Source organism: Condylostylus longicornis, unplaced genomic scaffold (assembly GCF_029603195.1).
Source record: "Condylostylus longicornis isolate FDR11 unplaced genomic scaffold, ASM2960319v2 ptg000003l, whole genome shotgun sequence".
NCBI lineage: Eukaryota > Metazoa > Arthropoda > Insecta > Diptera > Dolichopodidae > Condylostylus > Condylostylus longicornis.
This window is the reverse complement of record NW_026577972.1, coordinates 895732-919923: the sequence shown is the minus strand read 5'-3', so window position 1 is coordinate 919923 and position 24192 is coordinate 895732. Positions and strand designations below refer to the sequence as shown.

At 26.8% G+C, this 24192-nt stretch overlaps 1 protein-coding gene across 13 annotated transcripts in view; it reads left to right on the top strand.

The window, feature by feature from the left end:
* LOC129606370 (plasma membrane calcium-transporting ATPase 3) overlaps positions 1 to 24192 on the top strand; it is a 198515-nt gene that overhangs the window by 39414 nt on the left and 134909 nt on the right. Inside the window, exon 1 of one of the 13 annotated variants that reach the window (XM_055516735.1) lies at positions 9945 to 10310. The exons of the other annotated variants lie outside the window; for them this stretch is intronic. The gene's annotated coding sequence lies outside the window, so the exon portion shown is untranslated. Of the gene's footprint in view, positions 1 to 9944; positions 10311 to 24192 lie in introns of those variants that run through there. 13 annotated transcript variants of the gene reach the window in all.

Genomic DNA, 24192 nt, shown 5'->3' with positions numbered 1-24192 from the left:
GATATATTCCAAAAGTTAATCAATCCGTGCCATGGTCAAAGTTAATTTACATATAAAGTTTCATCAAAATCGGTTCAGCCGAACTTGAGATACACGCGTGCACACACAGACTTACCGATTGATATCTTTTTAAAAGTAGCTTATTTACGCATCCCTACCATGGGGAAGTGCGTTCCCACTGAAAACGCTACATCTAAAATTTGTTAACATCACATAACCTTGTATACAGTGCGGTCGGTAATAAGAGATCGCGTTCGAAGCACGCTTCACTAAAGAAATGATTTTTTTAAAATGCTATTACTCGTGAATGATATTTGGCCATAACATCTATAATGTGTTTTGCACCACCCAAGAAACCATTTAATTTCGTCACAACGCACTATATTAACGATTTAGTGAATAAAAAAATATTCAGAATAAATAAATTGTATGTAATAAGGACGAGTGACTAAAACTTTAATGGCCCTTAGTAGACCCCAAAATTTGAATTTATAATGTTCTCCTAATACAATATATATAGTACATATAAATTTTAAGCCTAAAAAGGGTTAAAATCACGATAGATAGGCTTTTTAATTGTAAATAGTTCTAGCTAATATGTATTGTAAGTAAGTAAAAATATAAAAGTGTGAAAATTTTATTTTGTGATAATTATAAATAAATTTAAAACACGCAATATTGAAAATAAAAGTAGGTACTGCTATATTGTCCTATAAACTAAATTGCACGCAGATGGTCACTATGTATATAAATATTGTAAATTACTTAAGCAGGTATGATCTCAATATTTTTTTGTACATATGTATTTACTTCAATATTTTTTTTCCATTTGTAAGTAAATGGCCTTGTAATTAATTTTTTTTTTCATTTTGTGTTAAAATTTGTTAGTATATTCGTACATATGTACATATTGACTAATAAATCTAGTGCCAATAATTAATTATAAGAAAAACAACTAAATTTAATTAAAATTTTAAATTTATCAGCGTTAAATTTTAATTTTACAAAAATTAAGTTTAAATATTTTTTTTCGGTTTGTTGATCACAAATCTACTTATACGTATACATACAATACGAGTAATTTTTATGAATTCTCTTATTTACTCAATCTTTTAAAGGTAACCCGACGGCTTTTGCCAATTATATGGCTCTTGCTTATACTTGTTCAACCTGTTTTGAACTTGTTGTTGACATGAACCACGATTTGGATATTTTGATAATTGTGCTAAGATTTTGAAAGTGTCCTTAAATTTAAGTATTTAGGATTAATTATTGATTCTAGGTTTGTTTGAATGGAGTACACGACTTATTTGAAGTCGTATTTCATGAATATGATAAGACAACTGTATCAAGTAAGCTTGTATAGTCGCAAGTGTGGTTTACTTTGTTCTTTTTCATTCTCCAGTATGGAATTTCGTATTGGTGTGGTACTCACCACAATAAAATACAGAGTGTCTTTGTATTACAGAAATATGCTATTAGGATTCTAGCTAAATGTAGTCGTTTAACTTCCACATTTGATTTGTTCAAGAATTTAGGTATTTTGGCATTACGTAATTTATATTTATACAAGATTCTTAAGAAATTTTTTCTGAGATCGGATTACTTAAATGTCAGACCTACCATTGGTGGATATAATTTATGTAGTAATGTTTGATCATTTTTTCCATTTGTTCTTCAGTATTGCTCCTAGAGTTTTTAATAAATTGCCTGATGATATAATATAAGAATTAAAAGGATCTTGTCGGTATTTTTGAAACAGATTAAGCTTTGTCTTTTAAATTTTAACGCATTTAGAAGTTGAGCAGCTTTTAAAGGTTGTTGCATAATTTTTTATGATTATCTATTTTTACGAATTCATGAAATCTTTTATAAAATCAATCGTATATTCCTGAATTTATGAATTTATTACTTTTGATAAAAACCTTTTGTTTATCCATCAAGTCAATGAATTTGTAACAGCAACAACTTTGTATATTAATTTGCTACAATGTTTTTCATGTTTTCTATTTCTTTATTATGATTTATAAAATTTATAGAATCATAAGTACATGTGATAATTTAAATGAATAATTATGTCCGACAATATAAATTTTGTTAATACTTCATGATATTAAATTTGTATTTTCTATTTTATAGGTATATAATAGTGGTTTAAGTTTTGAATTATATTTATATAAAATAAAATTTTTAATAAAGAAATATTGAATAAAAAAAAACAAACGGATTTATGCGGTTAAAAAGTGAATTTAAATTCGAAAAAATAATCTAATATAAGCAACCGATATTTAACTGACTTGTGTTGTATATTCTTATGCACTCCTACAACAAAATTGTATTAACTCAAACAAATTCGATATCTGAGATTTGAAAAAAAAAAAAACGAATTTACCATATACCCGTACGAACTTGTTATCCTATTTGTCATACCCTTCCAACATACATTCACACGAAAATAATAGTTGCCGTATTACCATATTAATAAAAGTAAAATTTCAATATACTGTAATTTCAATTGTTTCTAAGATATGAATTTTCCAGCGGCATCACAACGGGTCAAGATATATTATGGCCAAGTGGCTAAAATTCTCGGATGGTCGCGTCAACCTAACCTAACCTAAGATATGACCAAATAACTATTGAAGTCAAGAAATTTCAACGATTTTTATCACACATAACAGTCCTAATAATATATTTTGCTTGTAATTTTGTTATTATAGCTTCAATCATTTCTGAGATTCAAATAATTTTTGAAGTTGTGGGGTAGTTACCTGAACAACTGCCTTGATCATATTCAATTTAAATAAAGTTCTGACATTTACTATTATAAATTATTTGTTAAAATTTGGTGAGCTTAGCTCAATTAGTTTTTGAATTATCGCAGAGTTAAATGAACTTAGACGTGATTAAATCAACTTAGAATTCGACGCTAATCAAAAATATACACCTATGTCTATATGTCAGACTATTATATCTAAATGTTACAAACGGTAAAGCAAACGGTACGGGTATAAATCAAAAATTCAAAATATTTTTTTCTCACATAAGCTCTTCCAAAAAATATTTGTAAGTCTTTATAAATTTAACATATATTCATCCATTTCCAATTATGTACAACTTATAATTTGAATTTTTTTATCGTATTATAGGTATAATAGAGTTTTTCCGTATATTAGCGCAATTTATGAATAATTTCGAAAAAAAATCTTTATATTTAAAATTATAAGTAATTATACGGTACTGATACACAATTTAACAAATTACAGCTTTGCATTTGACATTTTTAATTTCAAAAACGAAATCAATATAGGTAATTAATATATAGAACAAATTTGAAACACTTCATAAAAAATAAAAATATCTACATATGTAGATATACCGTATATAATAAAATTATTACGCATTTATTTAAAGTATAATTTTTGTTTTGCTTCTAATATAGCCAAAGTAACACTTGAAAAATTATCAGAAGGCGCTTTACGAGAGAATGTGCAAAAAAAATCATATTTTTAATGTTAATGACAACCGGTCTTTCATATAATATTCAATAAAAACAAAAAAAAAAAGTGTTTTGAATGAATCATTGTTAATCTTGAGTAATTCTTTAAATTTTTTTTTGATTAGTACAATATTCACACAATATTTTGTGTAAACATTTCAACTCTGTAAACTACACACGATACTGCTCATATTCATGTATGCTCGCATATGTACAACGACAGTGAATATCCGCGAATATAGAAATGATAACTCAATTCTATGTAATACTTATGTACATATTATATTTAAAATTAAAATGTACATACATATATATAAAAATTTTTGTTACTTAGGACGCAAGCAGACATGAAATTTTTAATTTTGCAACTGTTTGATTGCATATTTGTATTCCATAGGTTTATCAAGCGGGCGTTCACGCAACTTTGTTATCGCATGAAATTAAGCAATCAAACAGTTTGTATTTTTGGCACTTTTCTAGAAAAAATTTTGAAAAAAGTTTTATTCTGTCCGTTCGTGGACATGAAGATAGAGTTTAAATTTCATATGTAAATAGATCTTCACTAGAAACTTACATTCGTATAAGAAAATTTTTCCTACCTCCGACCCTCTAAAAGTTATAGCCCCACTAAAACCCTAAAATGCTATTTTTTCACTATTTGTCACAGCAAAACATAAGCATTTTTCGAATTTTGCAGAACGCAGAATAGTAGTGGCAGAAAAGTAGTTTTGCCGCGGAATGCCATATCTAAACTTTAAAAAATCAAATTGGCTATTAAAATTTACTGTTATCTTAAACCCGTTTTTAGCAAATTTTTTGATATTACTTTTCTTCTAGACCTTAGACTGTAGGAGTCTGAAAATATCTAGGAGCTTTTAAACACAAGTACATAGTTCATTTTTTTAGAAAAAAATTTGTTTCCCCCTCTACCCCCTCTCAAGTTAACGCCTTTCGAAATTTGTAAAATTTGAATTTTTAGCACTTTATATTTCCAAAACTGCAAGCTTTTTCAAATTTCTATAAATGCAGAAAGCTAGCGGTAAATTTTATGCTACTAAAAAAATAACTATGTTTTTTATCTCACGCAACTAACCCCTAAAATCGAGCATTATGTTAACACATCTTTAATTTTTTTTGCTTTATATCAAAGACTGAATAAATTGTTCATCGTAAATTATTGCAATCCTTGAAATAGTTCCATATATTAATGAAATTAATTTTAATAATGTAGTAGGTCTAGCTACGAAGGTTGTTTTAAAAACAATATTATTACTTCTTGAAGGGAAATGTGTTACATTACAAACCATTGGTTTGACCCGACTTTATTATTAGCCGGACTTGTTATACTATCAAATTAAATTTGAAACAGTGCAGTTTACAGGACAATCAGGAACGTTTTAAGCAAACTGATTTGGAAAAATGTGTTGAAAATTTTTTTACATTGTGTTCGAACATAAGACCGAATACAACAAAATAATTTATAAAATATAAAGTTAAAATGTAATCCGTTTAAATAGTTTCATTATTATAAAGATACAATTCAAGAAGCCCTCAGCCTTATTCTACAAATTCGCATATTGATTCCCAAAATTCACAGTGGCAATGTTTATAAATCAAAAAACACAGAAAATTTTGTAGTATGGGGTAGTATAAATAGTAAAATATCATTTTCATTTATGAAAAAAAAATTAACAAATTAAAAATAAAAAAAAAATAGAAAAGTAACTAAAATGTATAAGTTGATAGTTCTGTTAACGTCATAAGTTGTGCTTTTCTTTCTTATATATAATTTGACGTGATAACAATTTAGTCATTCATAAATACAAAATAAAAATGAATTATGTAATTGTATAACGTATACATACAGTGAGTGATTAAATATCGATAACAGTAGCAGATAAATAAAAAAAATATGTAGGACAAATTTTATTTTTATTCACAGGAATTTAAAAAGCGTTATGGTAACAAGAAAAAAACCATATTATTATATAAATAAGGATTTCATTCATCGAAGTTTTAAATATATCAGGGCAAGAGGATGTGTCAGTAGTATTCAGATATTACTACTTCTAAAATTTCTTAATAAAGAACAGAAAAAGGACAGTTTACAATATTGTAATTGTTTGACATTTGACTTAACTGACATATTTAACTTTCGTTTGTTCTTAGTTTTTTAATTCTTTTCGCCGTGCTGCATATAGAAATTAAATTTCTCTTAATTCTTTTATATTATGAGAGCATTTGCATGCATGATGCAGGTTTTGTAAAAATGTCTGTCCGTCCATCAATGGAGATGTTTACAAAACCTTCAAAATAGAAAGTTGAAATTTTATCTACGTAATAGATCTTTACTAGAATCTTATTTTCCAAAAATTATCAATCTTAAGACTTATTTGAAAAATTGTTGAAAATTATATGTTTAAATAAACAGAATTATTCAAATAAATTGCTTTCATTACTAAAGCTTTACTATGAAGTTGTCAATGTAAAAAACTGAATATCAAACTTGTTTAATAAAAATGTGCCATTTATCGACTGAAATGTTTAAGTTTCGATTTCGTTGTGAAAATCCAGTTTTCTATTCCTTTTTTAACAAATTTTTAACAAATTAAAAGACGCACAAGGGATCTGATATCTTTCCGAAGGGGTGATATAAGGGCGGTAATCGGGATTCTAACCGTACACTGCCTGATTGGTAAACATGCCAGGAGAATGGTTTGCCCATCAAACGAGCTCTGTAGGAGCTGCTGTGTCGAACAGAATGAGGAAACTGTGGCCTATCTGATGTGAACGAGTTCGGCGCCGACGAACTCTAGTTCTTATACTTCTTTCAGCGAATATAAATGCTAGAAGCCTTGGAAGGGGAAAGAAAATGATCAGGTGGTACCACAACGAGTCTAAATTACCTAAGTGTACCCTTCGACGAGCCGCCTAATCCTTAACTTAACCTAAACTAAAAAAAAACTTGGTCCGTAATGAAGTAACACTGATTTTATTAAAAAAAAAATAATTGAAAGTTCAATATAATTTTATAAAATTATGTTTGGAAACATAATATCAAAATTATGTATATATAGATACTGCCACAAAGGGAAAGAAGTAAAGAATTGATGTATCCAGTGATCGAAGTGAAAGGTTAAAAGCGGTAGGATGTTTGAGCATATAGTTAACATATTGATTATTAAAATAAAAATGTTTCTAGCCATTTATATATTTCTAGCTAGTGATATCTGCCATATGATGGTTCTGACCAGTACCATGTGGTATCACTAGTGAAACCTGATTCTTTCTCTTACGTTGGAAAGAATTTTTCTTATTAATGTAGTCCACCTTTTCTAATAATGTGATGTTTTAATATATGAACGTACAATTAAAATTAAATTAATTTCTTATTACAGAAATTTAATTAATGAAATAATTTTATTATTTTAGAAAATTTTATATCACATTTTGCCGTGATTTCCTGTATTTATACAATATAAATTTTTTTTTTTTGAAAATTTCAATTACTTACACTACAAAAATCAGCATTATACTTACATGTAAGTAAATTTACTATGTGTATAGTATAATATCAAAAATATTGCGTATGTAAATATGTATGCGTTTGTAGATATGAATATCCCATAGTAAATGAAAATATCTAGGCACAATAATTTACAAAAAAAAAAAAAAGGCAAAGAAAAGAAATTAGAAAAAAGAAAAAAAAAGAAAGAAATTTCTTTTTATAGTTGTACATTGTGTTGTGTTTGTGTACCTTATAAATGAGAGCTAAAACTTATTTTCGTCATTCTCTCTTTTATCGTCTAGGTCTTTTTGTATCATCAATATCATTGTCATCATCCCCACCATCATCAATATAGACGAATTTAAAGCTTCTTAAAATATTTCTTGGAATACACATATTTTTGTTAAATTTTTCAAAATTCTCAATTATTTTGTACTCATATTTTCTTATTACAAGAGAAGAACTACATAACGTATATTGTACTACATAATAGAATAAAGATAGTGAATAAATTTTGCACCTTAAATCCGTTTCTGTCTGTAGTAAAATGGCTAAGCCACGTATTTGGAATATGATATAAAATTTATAAAGTTAAGCCTTGTAAAGTTAGACCTTTTAGATTTAATAAAATCTAATAATTTTTTGATATTAGAGGTGATATTATGATTTTGTATAACACTTAGAATAAAAATCAACATGGAAATGCGTTTTTGATGGGATTTCACGCTTGTGTTTCTAATTAATTTATAACAATATTTAAATGTACCTATAACGTCCACGTGAATGTGTACTCACACTTAATCTATATCTATATCTATAGATAAGTATTCCGAAAATTTTAGTGTATTCACAAGACAATGGACTCGCTAAATGTGAAAGACATTTATTTTTAGCTATTGCGTGGGGTTTGGGTGAGCAGAAGTTGTTCACGCACGACAATTTAGGAAGTATTTATATACATATGCCGATGAAATTTGTATATTATTATACTGTTATTCATAAAATGGATCTTTAAATCAATTTTCGGATTTCAGGCATCGAAATTGCGAAAGTTTCGTCAATTTTTGCATCCTTGGTTTAATATATATGCAGGGAAAGGGGAGGTAATGAAATGTTTCAAATTTTAGGTTTTGTTTTTGTACTAATACTAGCTTACATAGCTAAATATAAATTTTCTACAACTTCAGAAAGTACTTAGGTTATTTTGATGTGATCATCAGAAGAGAAACTCAGAGATAAAATCGGTTGTTTGGAAATCAGAGGAATCTTAAATAAAAAAAGGTATGTGCAATTGAAATTTTATTTGTACATTTAAATGAAGTCACTATTGAAGTCCATTATACTGAGAACTTTCTTTAAATAATGGGTTTCCAAACTCAAAAGTTATAAGAGTTTAGAAAAAAAATCAAAACTTTTCGAGAAAAGATAGTTAGTGTCCTTGCATTTCACTTGTTTAACAAACCGTTATATCCATTTTGCAAACGAAATTGCAAAGGGTTTGATTTGCGTTTGCAGTTTTAACAAAGATTTGCAATGGCAGCAAATTTTTGTAGTTTGCTGCAGAAAGCATTCCGTTTATGTTTCATTCATTTAGTAGAACTGCAAAAAATCTTCTGTCAAATCGACAGCGCCAAATTTTTTTCTGCTTTTATAGTCATAATCTCAATTGGTAGATTGAGTTCTCATTTGATAGATTGAGTTAGTAGAGAATATAAATCAGAAACTTTTTGACACAAAAGTTTTTGTTGGCAGCAATGTTTTAGTACTCGTAGTTCTATTGCAGTGCAGTTTATTGAGATCTCTCGCAGTGAAAACTTCACATGCGAGAGCTCAACGTTTATAAAACAGTCTATATAAATAATGTATGGTTTAAAATATTTGTATTTTGGATCATTAGTTTTGTTGAAAGGGCAGATGCAAACCAAAATGCAAAAACGAAAAAAGTATTTGCGCTCTTCTAAAAATTTTTTTTGCGTCTGAGACGTAAATTTTAAACAATTTGGATTCCATGATCTTGCTATAGTTTTATGTTTTATTTGAAAAATGTATGTACATATATCACTATGGTAACATTTAAAAACATTTTGTCTTCGATCTATTCCTACACTTAATAATTATTACTTTATTGCCATACTGTTTACATAAAAGACAAAATCTAAAATATATGAACATTTTGAATATGTACATACATATGTATGTATGTACTGTTAATATTCGAACATTGAACAGAACTTTTTCCCGTTACTTAAATTTAATTTTGTGTGGAAAAGTTTGAGATACTCTTTTTACTAAATGAATTTTCATTTATCCATACAAATTTACATTAAAATATAACTGCATACATACGTACATACACACTTACATTTTATTTATTAAAAATCCATTTTTTTGTGTGTAAAATGCAAAAAAAAAAACGTTGAGTTTTTATAATCATATTGCAAATAGAAAAAAAAATGAAAAAGGCATAAAGGAGAAAGAGAAGAGGGAAAGAAAAAATAAGAAAATATAATCATTGAAAAATGAAAAAACAAAAGCCAAAATAAAAATCAAAAAACAAAAAAAGAATAAAAACGTGCAAAAATAACCATAACAACAACAAATAGCGGTAAAAATTTTTAAGCGATCAGTTAATTTAAAAAATAAAAAAATTTTAAATTTTTCTTTTTTTTTGTTTTATTTTTTTTTTTATTTTTTGTATATTTTTTTTTGTTTTTAGTCTGCCTTAAAACGTCTGTTTCTTCGGTGTCTCGAAGACAAATTGAAAAAAAAATTTTTTTTTTTTTTTAATATTTTTCTTTTTAAAAATTTTTCTTTTTCTATTTGTTTGTTGTTCGGGGGTTTGTGTGTAATGTGCATTTTTTCATAAACTAAAAAAGTTTTTTATTATTTTACTTAAATTTTTTTTTTTTTTCAAAATATAAAATAAAAATAAAAAATATTAATAAATATTCAATTAAAAAAAATATATATTTTTATTTTAAATCACAAAAAGTGCATGGAATGCAGCATCAAAAAAAAATATTAAAGAAAAAGTCAAAATAAAATAAAGAAAAAAACAAATACAAAAAGTGCAAGTGTCAAATTTTTCTTCGTGCTGTCAAAACAAAAAGGAAATTTTTTTTAATAAATCAAAAAAAAAAGAAGAAAAATTTCTGTTTTGTCTGCATGGTTTTATAACGCATTCATTAAGCGAGGGGGAACAAAAAAGAAACAACAAAAAAACCCCGGGATAAAATATTTTACTACATTTAATATTAAAAAACATTAGCACATCAAACAACATACTTACAATCAGATATAAAAGTGAAGTATACCCAATTTCATTAGAATTTTTACATATGTTTACACATAAGTACATACATATTTTTATTTTATTTATATTATTTAACCTTTAATAGAAGATGTGGATTTTTTTTACATGTTAACAATGTAGGTGACGTAAATTTTTTCACGTTATCTAGTCTTAAAACCGTTATATTTTCCTGAACCGTTATATTTTTATAAAAATGTCTATTAAATCATTTTCTACAAAAATTATTAATTGGTCTGATCATTTGTCTCGCTATTTTACTCGGCAAGTGAAAAAAAAGTTAGTAACTATCATAATTCGTCGGTTAAAACGCAGAAAGCGTTAAGTCAGGAAACTGTGTTTTGAGTAAAGTCAATTTGAAAAAATCGTAAAATTGTAAAACTAATCAATTAGTGCAATGGGATTGGTCTCTTTAATTTCTGGATTTATAAACTACATTCTGGATTTGCATGATTTTTTGCCACAACAAAGATTATGTTATTCTGATTTAATTCATCTATGAAATCCGAATTCTCAAAAAATCCACTTAGTGCTTTCTGCTTTTTAATATAAATGAGTAAAGAGAGATACACAGCTGTAAATAAATGAAAAATTCTAATAGTAATTTATTGAAAAAAAAAAAAGGTAAAAAAATTTTAGTGATCAGCACATAACCAACCGCAAAGTGTATTTTCTAGTTTAACTTAATGGAAACTTCTTCATGCAACTGCAGAACAGATGGATGACGTAATCAAAGGAACGAGTTAAAGGCAGAAAAATTAATTAAAAAAATTTTTTGGAAAAATTGGACTCGAACCAGTGACCTACCGCTTTCTAGGCGGACGCTCTATCAACTGAGCTACAGAGGCATGAAGAAATTGCCGACGAAATGTTCTCTACATTGCTTATACTGTAATTCACATGATTACTAAGTATTTGTTTTTGGTAACCTTAGTTGCATGAAGAAGTTTCCATTAAGTTAAATTAGTAGTGTAATAAGCACATTCTTATTAATTCGCAACTATGATGTTGTATTAGTAGAATTCATAATTTAATGTATTTTCTAGCTTAGGGAAAGTCTTACAGAAGATTTTAAGCACTTGTTTTCAATTTTAAATAAGTTAATAAACTTTCAGTTAAATTTTGGTTCCTAGTAGAGTTTCGCCTTGTGAATCCCCTGAAAACTTAGTTGGGCAATTAGCTTCGATAACAACTAGAACTTAAATATTAAATTTCAAGAAATTTCATCAACTAGTTCCGTATATATGATAAACAAGGGAAATCAACCACTTAGTTCAGTTTTTCAGCCCTGATCTTTTCAAAAAATTTATAGATTTATTGTTTTAACATCCCGAATTTAAATATTGAATTTCACGGAAATTTGCTCATTATTTTTTGTATATATTCGCAAAATATCAAATCGACCTGGAAAAAGTCGAACTCCCGAAGTTAATCAATTCGTGACAATAAATCACATATAAAATATCTTCGTGCATACACAGACCGACAGTCAAGTAGACGAACAGGCAAACAGACATCCCTTTTAAAATAGTTTATTTGCGTTTGCTTACCAAGTGTGGTCCAACCGAAAACTTGATATCAGAAATTTGGTGCCATCACATAACGTACTTATCGTATGCAATGTGGTCGGTAAAAGATTCATTTTTTTTTAATATTTGGGTTATTAAAAGACTGGTAACCTTAGTATAACCCAGGACTTCTATATTGCGGTTCCACTATAACACAGTTCGTAAAATGGAAATTTTCCTGTAATGGGCCGTGCTTCTATAGAACGAGTATCTATAGAATGGTTCTTCAATAAATTTCTATAATGTGGTTCTCTTATAATAAGTAACTTTTTTTCTTCCTTGAAAATTACAGGAAAAATTTATACAGAAAAACAATAAATATATATTTTTTTTCTATAGTGAAAAAAATTTCTGCTTAAAAATTAGTCAATTATAAAATTACGAGGTAATTAGGAGTCGATTTAATATGTACCTTAATGTAAATCGAATGTAATCTTTGAAAGTTTCAAAGCTTATATGTATGTTGACATCTCTAAAGTTTGCAGAACACTTATACATATTTTATATATTTTGATTTTTAAATAATTAACATATTTTGTGCTATATTTTAATAAATAATATTGCAGAACTCTGTTTATACATATATAAATTAACATATACATGCAGATATTACAGTTTAGCTTATTCATTATTAAACTTTTCAACGATTAAACTTAAAACGATTCAGCAATTAGCATTTAGAGAGAGCTGCTAAATGAAGATTGTATAGTATAGCTATTTTAATGCTATTACGCTGGAATGTTTTGAATTTGTTTAATTCACACTGTTCAAAGCTAAGAAACAATATTTTACTGTCTTTTGTCAGTAAAAAAAAAAGTCCGTGTTTATATTTATTGCATATAAACTCAACTACAAGTTCAAGTCTCCCATAATATTGATCTTATGAAAAGGAATCATAAAAATGTTAAGGGAACGAGATCCCAAGTTCGAATTAGTAAAAATTTTTTATTAAAAACGAGAGGAGAGGTTAAGTCAGATTTCATAAGGCTGAAGAGTATACCTCAAAAAAAGTTTTTTGTATGGACTAAATCTGTTTAATATGAACAGTTGGTTGACCACACTTGTGAAGCATATTCAAGATGAGAAAAAACAAGGCACGACTATACAATATAGAATGTGTGTGTGTGTATAGTGCATTATATCAGAGTTAAGAATTAGTAGTATGATTTCTTGAATTTATTTTAACTATTTTTATTTATTTTGATTATTTGAAATTATTCAAGTAAAGCAATTCACATTCAGTTTTACATGCATTTTAATTAACCTTAAAAAATAATATTAAGTTTTAATAGTAAATTTGGTGTGCAATTTGGTGCGTTGTTGATGTTGTTTTCTGTTTTTTTTTTTCATTTTGTTTTATACGATTATGGGTGATCAAATACACACATAGCATACTTAAAATATTGAAGTAAATTTTAATGTAGTTAATGACCTTTATTATTATAAAAATTAATGAAATTTTTTAATATAATTTAAATTTTTTTTATGGTTATATAATTTTATAGGAGAACAAAATTATTCATATATATTAATTATTGTTAATAATAATAATTAATTTAATATTTAAAATGTAATTTAAAATTTTTATTAAAATTTTTGACATTCATTTAAAATTATTATCAAAAAAATGATTCTCGCTAACTTTTTTTTCCTAGTATGAATTTCAACTCGATTATGAATTTCAACTTAAAATTAGTAAAGAATATAATGCATGAGGAAATTAAGAAACTTAAACTTTAAAGATTATCCCACACTGAAATTTATTTCACTTTTTGCTCACTTTTTTTTTCATTTTACCTGAAATCTAGATATAATTAGGTATAAAAAACCTCAGATACTCTTGTAAACTGCTAAGGAATGGTTGAAAATTAGTATTTTTTTCGTCTTTAATGGGATTCCCTAACTAAATTCATCTTTGAAAAATTGTTCAAGACAACATTTTTTAAGGATGCAAGGTAAAAGCCATTACCCCATGTCTACCCACGCGTACTACTGTTAACGTAGTAACCGAGATCTTTTTAATGAAACACTGGCTCACTAAGTTTTCAAGTGCAAAAGTTATAAAGGGCGTGACGTATTTTATTACTTTATTCGCCGAATGAGAAGAATATGAGTGATTACATATATACGATATTTGTATAATTAAATTTTTGAGTGAGAAGAATTTTTTCGTCTTAAAGTAATCACATTTTTTTTTCTAAAATGCTTACAGGTTTAGTTACATTTAATTTACTTTATTTTTGAAGGGGACAACCTATCATACCCTATATGATTCTGAATATCCCTATATTTGATATATTCAGAGAGAGTAAGAAGAATGGAACAATGAGAATTGAAATGATTTGAAAGCCAATAGCATATAACTAAATTGAGAATCATATAACTATTAATATTATGTTATATATAAGCCAAAAATTAAATACTTATAACGTTAGCAAGCTGAAAAATCTTTTTTAATATAACGGTTAGATATGTGCTTAAATTTTCCATTACGGTAAAAATGATTTTTTTTAATTAACCACAAACCAAGCAAAGTTTTTTCGATTATAATAGTTTCCCTATAAATATATATTAATTAAAATTATAGATGCATAAATATTTATAAAAATGTATATATGTATATATAAATAGTGGTATGAATTGAAAAGAAAAAAATAATAATACTCGTATTCAAGAGAATAGAAATTATTTAAAAAAACTGCTATAAAGTAGGACATTTCACTTAAACTCACATTGGAGTTAAAAATTACATTTTAAATTGAGCAGTTTAACTCTTTTTCAAGAGATGTATGTATATTGTTAAAATAAAAAACAATTTTACATATTGTGGTAGGAATAGTTCAGATTTATGATTTCACATGCTCTTCTAACGTTAACAAAAGTTACAATAATACGGTTGCCGGTAGTAAAAGCATTAAGGGTTAAAATATAAAATTTATGTAATTATCATTATGTTTGTTTTTATACAGTGTGATTTATTACAGAATGATTGGACATATAAACATTAGGACATTGAACATTGTTAAAATTTTTATTCGGAACTGTGAGTGTCGAAATACAGGGATTTTAAGAAAATTTAATGAGTTTCTTACTTGCTCTTATTGTCCGCTTTATGAAAGATTGAATCCGCTGATCTTGGAACAGAAAAAGTATTTATTGCTTCTACAAGGCTTTTGAAATTAACTTAAAAATTACATTAAGTTTTACACGAATAAATGTATTTATATACATGTGTGTATATAAATCGGTATTTCATGAATTTTATTTAATTTTTTTAAAAATATTAAACAGATTCATCGGCTTATGGGTATAAGTCAGTTGAAAGGGTGAAACAAAACCTGAGTTGGAAATAGAATGACTTTGTATTGAATATTATTTAAATGAAATCCTATATTACCCCGTTTATATAGCAGCTTTAATATAAACGTCAATATAAACGTTACTTGACTTGAAGTTGCCGGCTTCACTCAAGTCAATCAAAAACTTTTGCTTATACTTGAGTTGAAATGTTATCAATGATTTGAATGAAATGTATAATAGCTAAACGTAACTTGCGGACTTTCAAAGTTGACATAATAAAAAGGTAGTTTGAGTTTCAAATTGATTTCAAGTGAAGTACTCAAGTTATAAACGAAGATGTACATACATATAATATGATTTTTCCATAGAGTTTTAGCTTTTTAATATATAAATTTTGTATGAATACATAAGGAGGGAAACAGACGAACGAACGAAAAAACATATTGAAACTAATAAGCATATTTTTTTTTAATTTTAAAGAAAAATGTTTTTTTTTTGAAAATGTAATTTTCAAAACAGAAAAAAAAAGAATTAAACTTTTTAGTAAGACTAAAAAGTGAGTAAACATTAAAAAATGTCTTGTGTGTGCGCAAAGCATAATAACAAGAATTTCATTTTTTATTGCTATTTTCTATATTTTTTTTTTTTTTTACTATTTTGATTGAAAGTATCAATGAAAAATTTATTTATAGTCATTACATATTAAGAATTTTGTTTGTTTTGTATTTAATTTTTATTTTGTTTTGACTTTTTAAAAGTTTTTAGTAATAGAAAACAAAAAAAAACCTGCTTGCTTGCTTACCTACCTCTATGTTTGGTATACACATGGGAAACAACACAAGGTATTTAAAATATTTTCTGTGGTAATTAAGAAAAGTTGTTTAATACTAAATTGAATACGTTTTTTTGCATCATACCTATTCTCATAATGTTCAATAAATTGAAAACGGTATGGAATAGAGGAGAATTTTTCTTTTCATTTTGATTCATTTCGGGGCCAATTTGAAAGGAAATTTAATGTCTTGGTAGATTCCATGATTACTGGTGATTTATGGGAATTAGACGGCAATTCTTGAACGCTGAAGAAACCCTGCCCAAGATAATTGCCACACCCGACTACGTTTTGGACCCGTCTGTGTACCACACGTTTGACATATATGTTCTTATAATATTGTTAATCGAAAACCGTCTTTATTTGTCTTTCGTAGCCAATTTAAAAAGAAATTGAAGGTCTTATTACGAACTTAATATAAACCTTTCATGTATAAAAAGAAATTAAACAATTTGAGAATATTTCTTTGAAAAATTTAAAAAAATCATTTTGTGTACGATATTTATGCATTGTGCTGTTTTTCACTATACATAATAAAGTACGACGGTAGCCCGTGTAAATATTTATGACTGTTAAAATTATGTCAGAATTTAACTAATTTATTCTTATTACGAATTTTAAGATTAAAAATCTGAATAAAGTCTGTTCTGCTTCTAATATTTCTCCAAATATGAGTAAGGCATGACATGGGAGAGAAGTATCCTCCTACACATTTGAATCGTAAGTGAAGCGCAAACTTTACAAAGTTGTATGATCTAAATTGTTAATTGATATATTTTTACAACATCAACTGATTCAAAATGTTCATCTTGCATTTTTTTTACAATGTGTACACTTTTGGAAACATAAATTTGTATTGGCGGTATCACTATATAAACTATACGTTAATAAAACTTAATTTTCAGATGATTTGGATGTCATCGTTTCTAGTTTGGAATATGAATCATAATCTAATTTTTCTGCACACTCGATTAAACAAACAATTTATCTATTAAGTTTAAGGCAAATACAATTTTAATATTTTTCCAATACGTCACCAGTCAGTCGATCATGTCAATCATTTTATTTTGCAAATGGGAAAAATTAGTAACCACATCTAAGAATACAAAAAAAAGCTCACAAATTAACACAGGGTAGAGGTAGCACAACGGCATATTTATACTAATTGGGGTGTGGTGTACTTACTGCACCGGTCACGTCAATCTATCAGCAAACTAACAATCCCTTATACTATCAATTAAAACTCAAATTAATGACACTAATGCCAAACGTAATTGGTATTCATAATATTGTTTATAAATGATATTGTGTGAGAATGTCTTACACATATTCAACCACATCAGTACAGAAATGGAGAACTTTGTTTTTAATAATATAATTTTATTTATTATAAGTTTTTCTTTACTTTAATGAAAAAAATATACTCTCCTTTAAATACTTTAGTGTATCATAAAAGTAAAAAGATTTTGCCCGAAATATTTATTTTCGTCTCGTTATTTACTTTCTAAAGTTAATCATTGGTACCATACAATTGGAATTAAATAGAACCGCTTCTTTTTCTAAACAGTTTTCCGTTTTCAAATAATACGATATTAAAGCTCTATCGTATCAAATAATACGATATTAATTTCCAGACGTTTCTGATTAAGCTAAAATTCAGTGAGCTTTTTCTAAATTAAATCTAGACTTAAAAACCATATATACCTCTATAATAGAGTTTGTAGAATGAATTTTGGACGTACACCTGACTATTTAAATTTTGAGAAAGTTTCGTTAATAAAACTTTATAACAGTTTTAAATTTCTAATCATACTTTAACTACCGCTGTAACAGAGCAAATGTTATATATTCTATTCGTATTTCAAAATATTACAACTTAAAAAGATATTACAAGTTCTCTGTTTAGCTTTATCAACGTCAAAGCAATTTGGCTTGGTTTACCTCCCATTGCATCCAGATGGAGGAGCATGTGGCGCCCGAACAAGATGAGAACGTATTCATTATAAACGAATATCAACATTAATTTGCTGTTAATTAACGAATATCTGTGATCAATAATTTTATTTGTATATTGAGATATGTTCATTGGTAGCGGTCGCCACTGCGCTTCAGTTTTACCTGTTGTACATACGTTGCATATAAAATTTATTATTTGAATTCCAATTCTATATAATTTTTATTTATAAAATGAAATGGTGTATCACATACCTTCGAGCATTGTTATGGACTAAACATATATGAGAAAATTTTATCATGATTTTTATTTTAAAACACAGTACTTGCAATTATAATCATCCATGTAAATAATTATAATTATTATAATTGATAGTGCGGTCTTTGAAATTATAAAAATATGATTTAGGTCATTGATTTTATATTTTGTTTTAGCTATTATATGGCCTTTTATGAAAGTATTTATATATAGTGGAACTAATACGTGTAAAATGAATGAATTTCTCTTAAAGGTATATAAAAGGTTCGTGTTACGTAAAAATTGTATACGAATAAGTGGTAGAGGATTATGCTATTACTCGAAAATTATAAGTCTGATATAAATCACTTATGCATATAACCGTAATCTAATAATAACGGAGAAAAAAAGAATTGATAACATCACAATACTTTAGATTCAAATTTTTTTTTAAAGAGTTTCGAAATCTTTAACATCAGTTCAGCACTATTCTGTATAATTTTTTCAATATTTTCTCTCGAAGATATTTTCTATACAATGTCGTTCTATATAGAAATCATTGAGTTGTTACATATGGCTTAGCTAAACGTACATATATTAAATTGTCAATCTATATAAATGCATTTAAATATCAAGAGTTTTGTACACATAGTATTTTGCCCATAAAAAAAATATAAAGCCATCTATCGGAATAAATATGCGTAATTATTTCCTTTAACTTTTTCTTTATATAACTATTGTAACTCAAACTGTTACTTAGAGTTATATGTTTAGAGTTCGTTTTATTTTCCATTATATATTATTCAGATTAGCTCTCGTCTTTAGACACCATTTGTGCTGGTGTTATATAGTCTATAACAAGTACACAATATTCCTGTTCCCTTATTTCCAAATAACAACCTGTAGAGCTTCTAGATATATAGATAAAATTTTATTTTGCTTCTAGATATATTTATAAAATTATGGGGTTAACAATTAAATAATAAAATTTCAAAAAAACTTAATAAGACCCATTTTTGAAATTCACGTTTTTGCACATTCAATTGCAAAAAACCTCGCATTGTTCAAAATTTTGCTTTTATAACATGATTGAGCTTTTAAAAAAATTATTTTTCTATCAATACTATGAACTATGAGATTGTGTTATAAAAATAAAAACTCTGTTTTTATATGAAGTTGGTAATATACGATACAAAATTAATCCCAAAATATAAGGGCAGTTCGGCTTCCAAATTTTTTAGCAATACATGAGCTATAAATAGGCAAATAGTGTTTTTTTTTTTGCTAATTTTAATTTTAGGTTTTTAGTAGAGATTCACTTTATTTACTTAAAAATCCAGAAGCAATGTATTAATTCGGGACAATTTTACACCTTCTATGATATACGAGATCTGTGATATATTTCAAAAGTTGATCAACCTGTGAGGGGTGAGTGGAAATTTACATTATATTGCCATGTGTTATGAGTGGGCGGGGGAGATGATAGAGAAAAATTTTCTTCTACGGAAATAAGTTTTTAGTAAAGATCTATTTATATATCAGCTTTCGATCTTCAAAGGTGTAGAAGTTTTCAAAGCAGACAGTGATAAGCAGTTTTTTTTTCAAATTTCTGTTTTGAAAAACTCCTAAAAAGAAGGAATAGTTTTACGCATTTTTTTTTTTAAATTTAATTAGAATACGATTAGATTTATTTAAAATTTAAACCCTTGTTTTTCCAAAAATTTAACAAGGTAAAAGTTTAAAAAGGTAACCAAATTAAGTATATTAACTTGTGACATTTCTATATTATTTATTTAACACTGGAAAATAATAAGTTAAATATTTTATTTTTTTTTTTTGCCTCTTACTAATTTTATTTATTATAGGCTATGACATAAATATCAACGACATTTGTATTTATTTTTATATGTGTATGTATGTATGTACAATATATATTGTAACATGTTTTACCATAAATACTAAAAGAATAGTAGTTTTTTTTTTTTGTTTTTAGTGCGATAAATAAAAATAAATTCATTAGTCATGACACATTCTAGCTGCTCTCTCGGAGTCATGAATAAAATGTTTTATGATATGTCATTTATGATGATCTTTTTTTTTTTTTGTTTATTTTGATGGCTTTTTTTTTTATAATTATGTCATAATTAAATGAAACTCTGCGGTATTATAATAATTTGGTTAGTACAAAAAAATAAAAAAAAATGAAAATAAAAGAACATGTGGAAAAAAGTATGGAATAAAAATAAAAATATTTAAATGAAATTTAATTGAAAATATTAGCGTAGTTTCAAAAAATCATAAAAAAAAATTTAAATTGTAAATATTTACGTCATTAAGATCTTAAGATTTTAAGAAGAACAACATTTTACGAGTACTAGTAGTTTTATAATTCCAACAAAAAAAAAAAGGAAAAAATAAGGAAGAAAAGAAAAGTGAAAAAAATTTTCATATGATATTATTGAAGATCTAATCATAATATACGGAGAGGGTATGTGTTTTGAGTACAAAACAAAATTTTATAAAATATATTTAGTCTCCCAATTAGATATAGCACAGTCGATATATTATGTTCTAATCTTATTTTACCTTTAACTATTATATACGAGTATAACTTTCAGCAGCTTTTATTTGCATTTAAAGTGCTTAGCAGATTGGGTTATTCCAATATTTCTTCTATCCCATAATACTCTACTCGCATAATTTTTACACCAGATTTAGAAACAATGTTTATATTCGTACAATTGGTAATACGCTGCCTTTTCAACGAATTTCGGTTGCTCGGGTGCAAGGTTATTTTATCTTAAAAAAAAAAATAAGATTTTTCATCTTGTTGCCAAATTACTTAAACTTAATGTCTTAAACAATTTTGGTGTTTTTTCAAACACTTAAAGATTTATTAATTATGAGTTTCTCTTATTGATGTTTTTAATTTTAGTGTTGTTTGCTGTTTAATCTCTTATTTTGTATTATTTTATTATACGTAATCATATTATTGAATTACGATATAGTTTAACTATATTTTAATTTACGGTAGATTCGTCACCTACCTAGTAAAACTCAATGACGTCAGAAACTGATTCATAGTTGTTTACAATAATTATGCACCAGCCTTATGCGGAAAAGGTTAAAAAATATACATATAATTATATATATATTTTATATTATATATAATATGTTCTTACAACATACTTATATTGAATTTTTAATTAGTTAATAGTTTTTGCTCATTTTACATTAACTTATTGGTTCCTACTAATGCCTATTTGAGCGAAGGAGTAATTGTACATTTTTACTGTTTTTTTTATTAATTTATAAATTAATTTAATTAATATATATATATATTAATATATATATATATATATATATATATAAGTATATAGTTATATATAATTTCTTTAGTCAGTTAAGACACAATTAACCTTAAATTCGAGCATAATGCTAACGCACATCTCTTTCAATTTTTTCTGCTTCCCTAAATGTGCAATATTTGAAATATTGAAATATGAATGAAAATAATATTAGTAATTTAGTAAATTGTTCTAAAAAGCAGTATTTTTAATCGTTGGAAAGAAAATACTGCTGAAAACAAAGAAATCAAAGATTACTTTACCTAATAAATATGCAGAATGCTGTATGTATGCTTTAAAATGGAACGCATTTCATTACCGACCGCATTGTGTATACATAATCTACCTACGCATATCGAGTTTTCGGTGGGAACGCACTTTTCCATGGCAAGGAAGTGCAAATAAGCTATTTTTGTCACACTGTCGGTCTGTCTAACTGTTTGTGCACGCGTATATCTCAAGTTGAACTGAACCGATTTTTGGAAAGAACAGGGCTCGGAAACTGATCTGAAGGCCGATTTTGCATTTTTTACCATATCTACGGAACGGATTGATGAAATTTCTTGAAATTTGATATTTTAGTTCTGGTTGTTATCAAAACTAACTGGCGAGCATTTCAGGGAATTCGGGTAGCACAAAGTGAAACTCTACTAAGAGTAAAATTGACATTTTTCTAGGTATATTAATTATAAGCTTACTATTGCTCTAAAAATTGGAAAGAAGTATTTAACAGGCATTTTTATGATATTCTGTAACACTTTCACTTAACTAGACAATACACATTGCTGTCGGTTATATGTGCTGATCACATCAGATTTTTTTTTACATTATGTTTTGAATGAATGTTGATTTGTGTTCTATTCATGACTTTTATAACTGTGAATCTATTGTATATTACGTTTTCAATTAAAATTTTATGATTTTGCAATTTTTAAAACTAATTTTAATTTTACGACTTTTTTAAAAATTTTTTCTTTGTTAAATAATTTTAAATAATAATTAAATTTGAATTCATACTGCATATGCTAAAATTATTAAAAATAATTACAATGATTTAATGTAAATTTTAATGATTCTTATTTGTTCCATTTAGTAAAAGAAAAAATTTAACAACTTTAGAACATCAATTAAAATTTGTAGGAAAAAAATCAACTTGTCTTACTCATATTAATTTCATTTATAGCACAAACTCTATTTTTAAACAATTTTTGTTTTTTGCATTAAATAATAAACTTAATGTTAACATAGAACAACTCATAAAATTGAAATTGAGATATAGGAGTGTGCAGACAGATATTTAGATTGACATTTCGCTATAAATATATTTTTTTTTTGCACTTCTCTAGCATGGAGAATAAGTATACTAGTGTTAGTATACATAGTGTACTAGTCGTTAAGGTCTTGGGTGGAGTGATTTCTTGATTTTTTTTTAGATAAACAAATGTTTGTGGCTAGGGAGAAGGGAATTCGAACGTTGAGATAAGGGGCAGTTTTGAAGGGTTAAAGAAAATATGATTCAGCTTCTACACAGAATTTTAGGCTGGACAAGAATATAAAGGATTATTCAGAAAGTAATGCAACACTTTACTATTGGTTAGAGGATCAAATATGAGTAAAACTTTTATTCCAAAATTAGTGCTAAATTTCAAAGATCGGAATAACGAACTTTTTTGAGATATTAAGTTTTTCATTCTTAAAATGTCATCTTTTAGCACTATTACTCACAATTGGTAGGTCTGACATTACGCTTATGAATTAAAAAATTTCGAAAAATACACTTCTTTAGGATCAACGGCTTCGCAGCTTTTATGGACATTTGTTAAAACAGAATTTTTTCAATATGATTTTCCTGAACCGTGTATGAACACCCTCGCACACATTAGTAATAACATTCATAATACTTCGAGGAAACAATTTAAAAAAAATAAAAGCATTTTAATGTAATGAATAAATTTCGAATATGCCCATTATACCAACCCATATAAGCGATAAGATTTACACTACAATTGATCTTCAATAATCTCAAGTTGCAAATATATGGCAAATAGCCTTCAAACATCGTTGAACAAAATAAATGGCTTGGGATGTTCGAAGAGTGTACTAAATTTGCTTTACCGTTTGTAACGCTAAGGAATAATAGTCTGAGATATAGACTCAAGTACATGTTTTTGATCAGCGTCGAATTCTGGGTAGATTTAGCTTTGTCTGTCCATCTGTACGCCCGTCAGTCCGTCCGTCCGTTCGATCGCTCTTCCGTCCGTTCCAACTATAACTCAAAAGCTAATTGATTTTGGCTATATCTCAGAAACTATAAAAGTTGTGGTATTTAAACTTCGCACAAGCATATATATATAAGTAGGCCAGTGTGTTAGTTGAAATTGCTTGGCTCCTTCTAGGATCTTCCATGCAATTCCAAAAGCTATTTGGCATTATCTCAAAAATTATTGGAATATTAATATAGAAATCTAGCGAAAACAAATGTATTACTTTTTAGGGCTGTTTTGTGTGATAAAAATCGTTGATATTTCTTGACTTCTTGTGGTAGCTGCCGTACAACTTCAACAGTTGTTTGGCCATGTCTTAGAAAATATTGAAAACGCAGTACTGAAATTTTGGTAATACGGCAACTTAAAATCA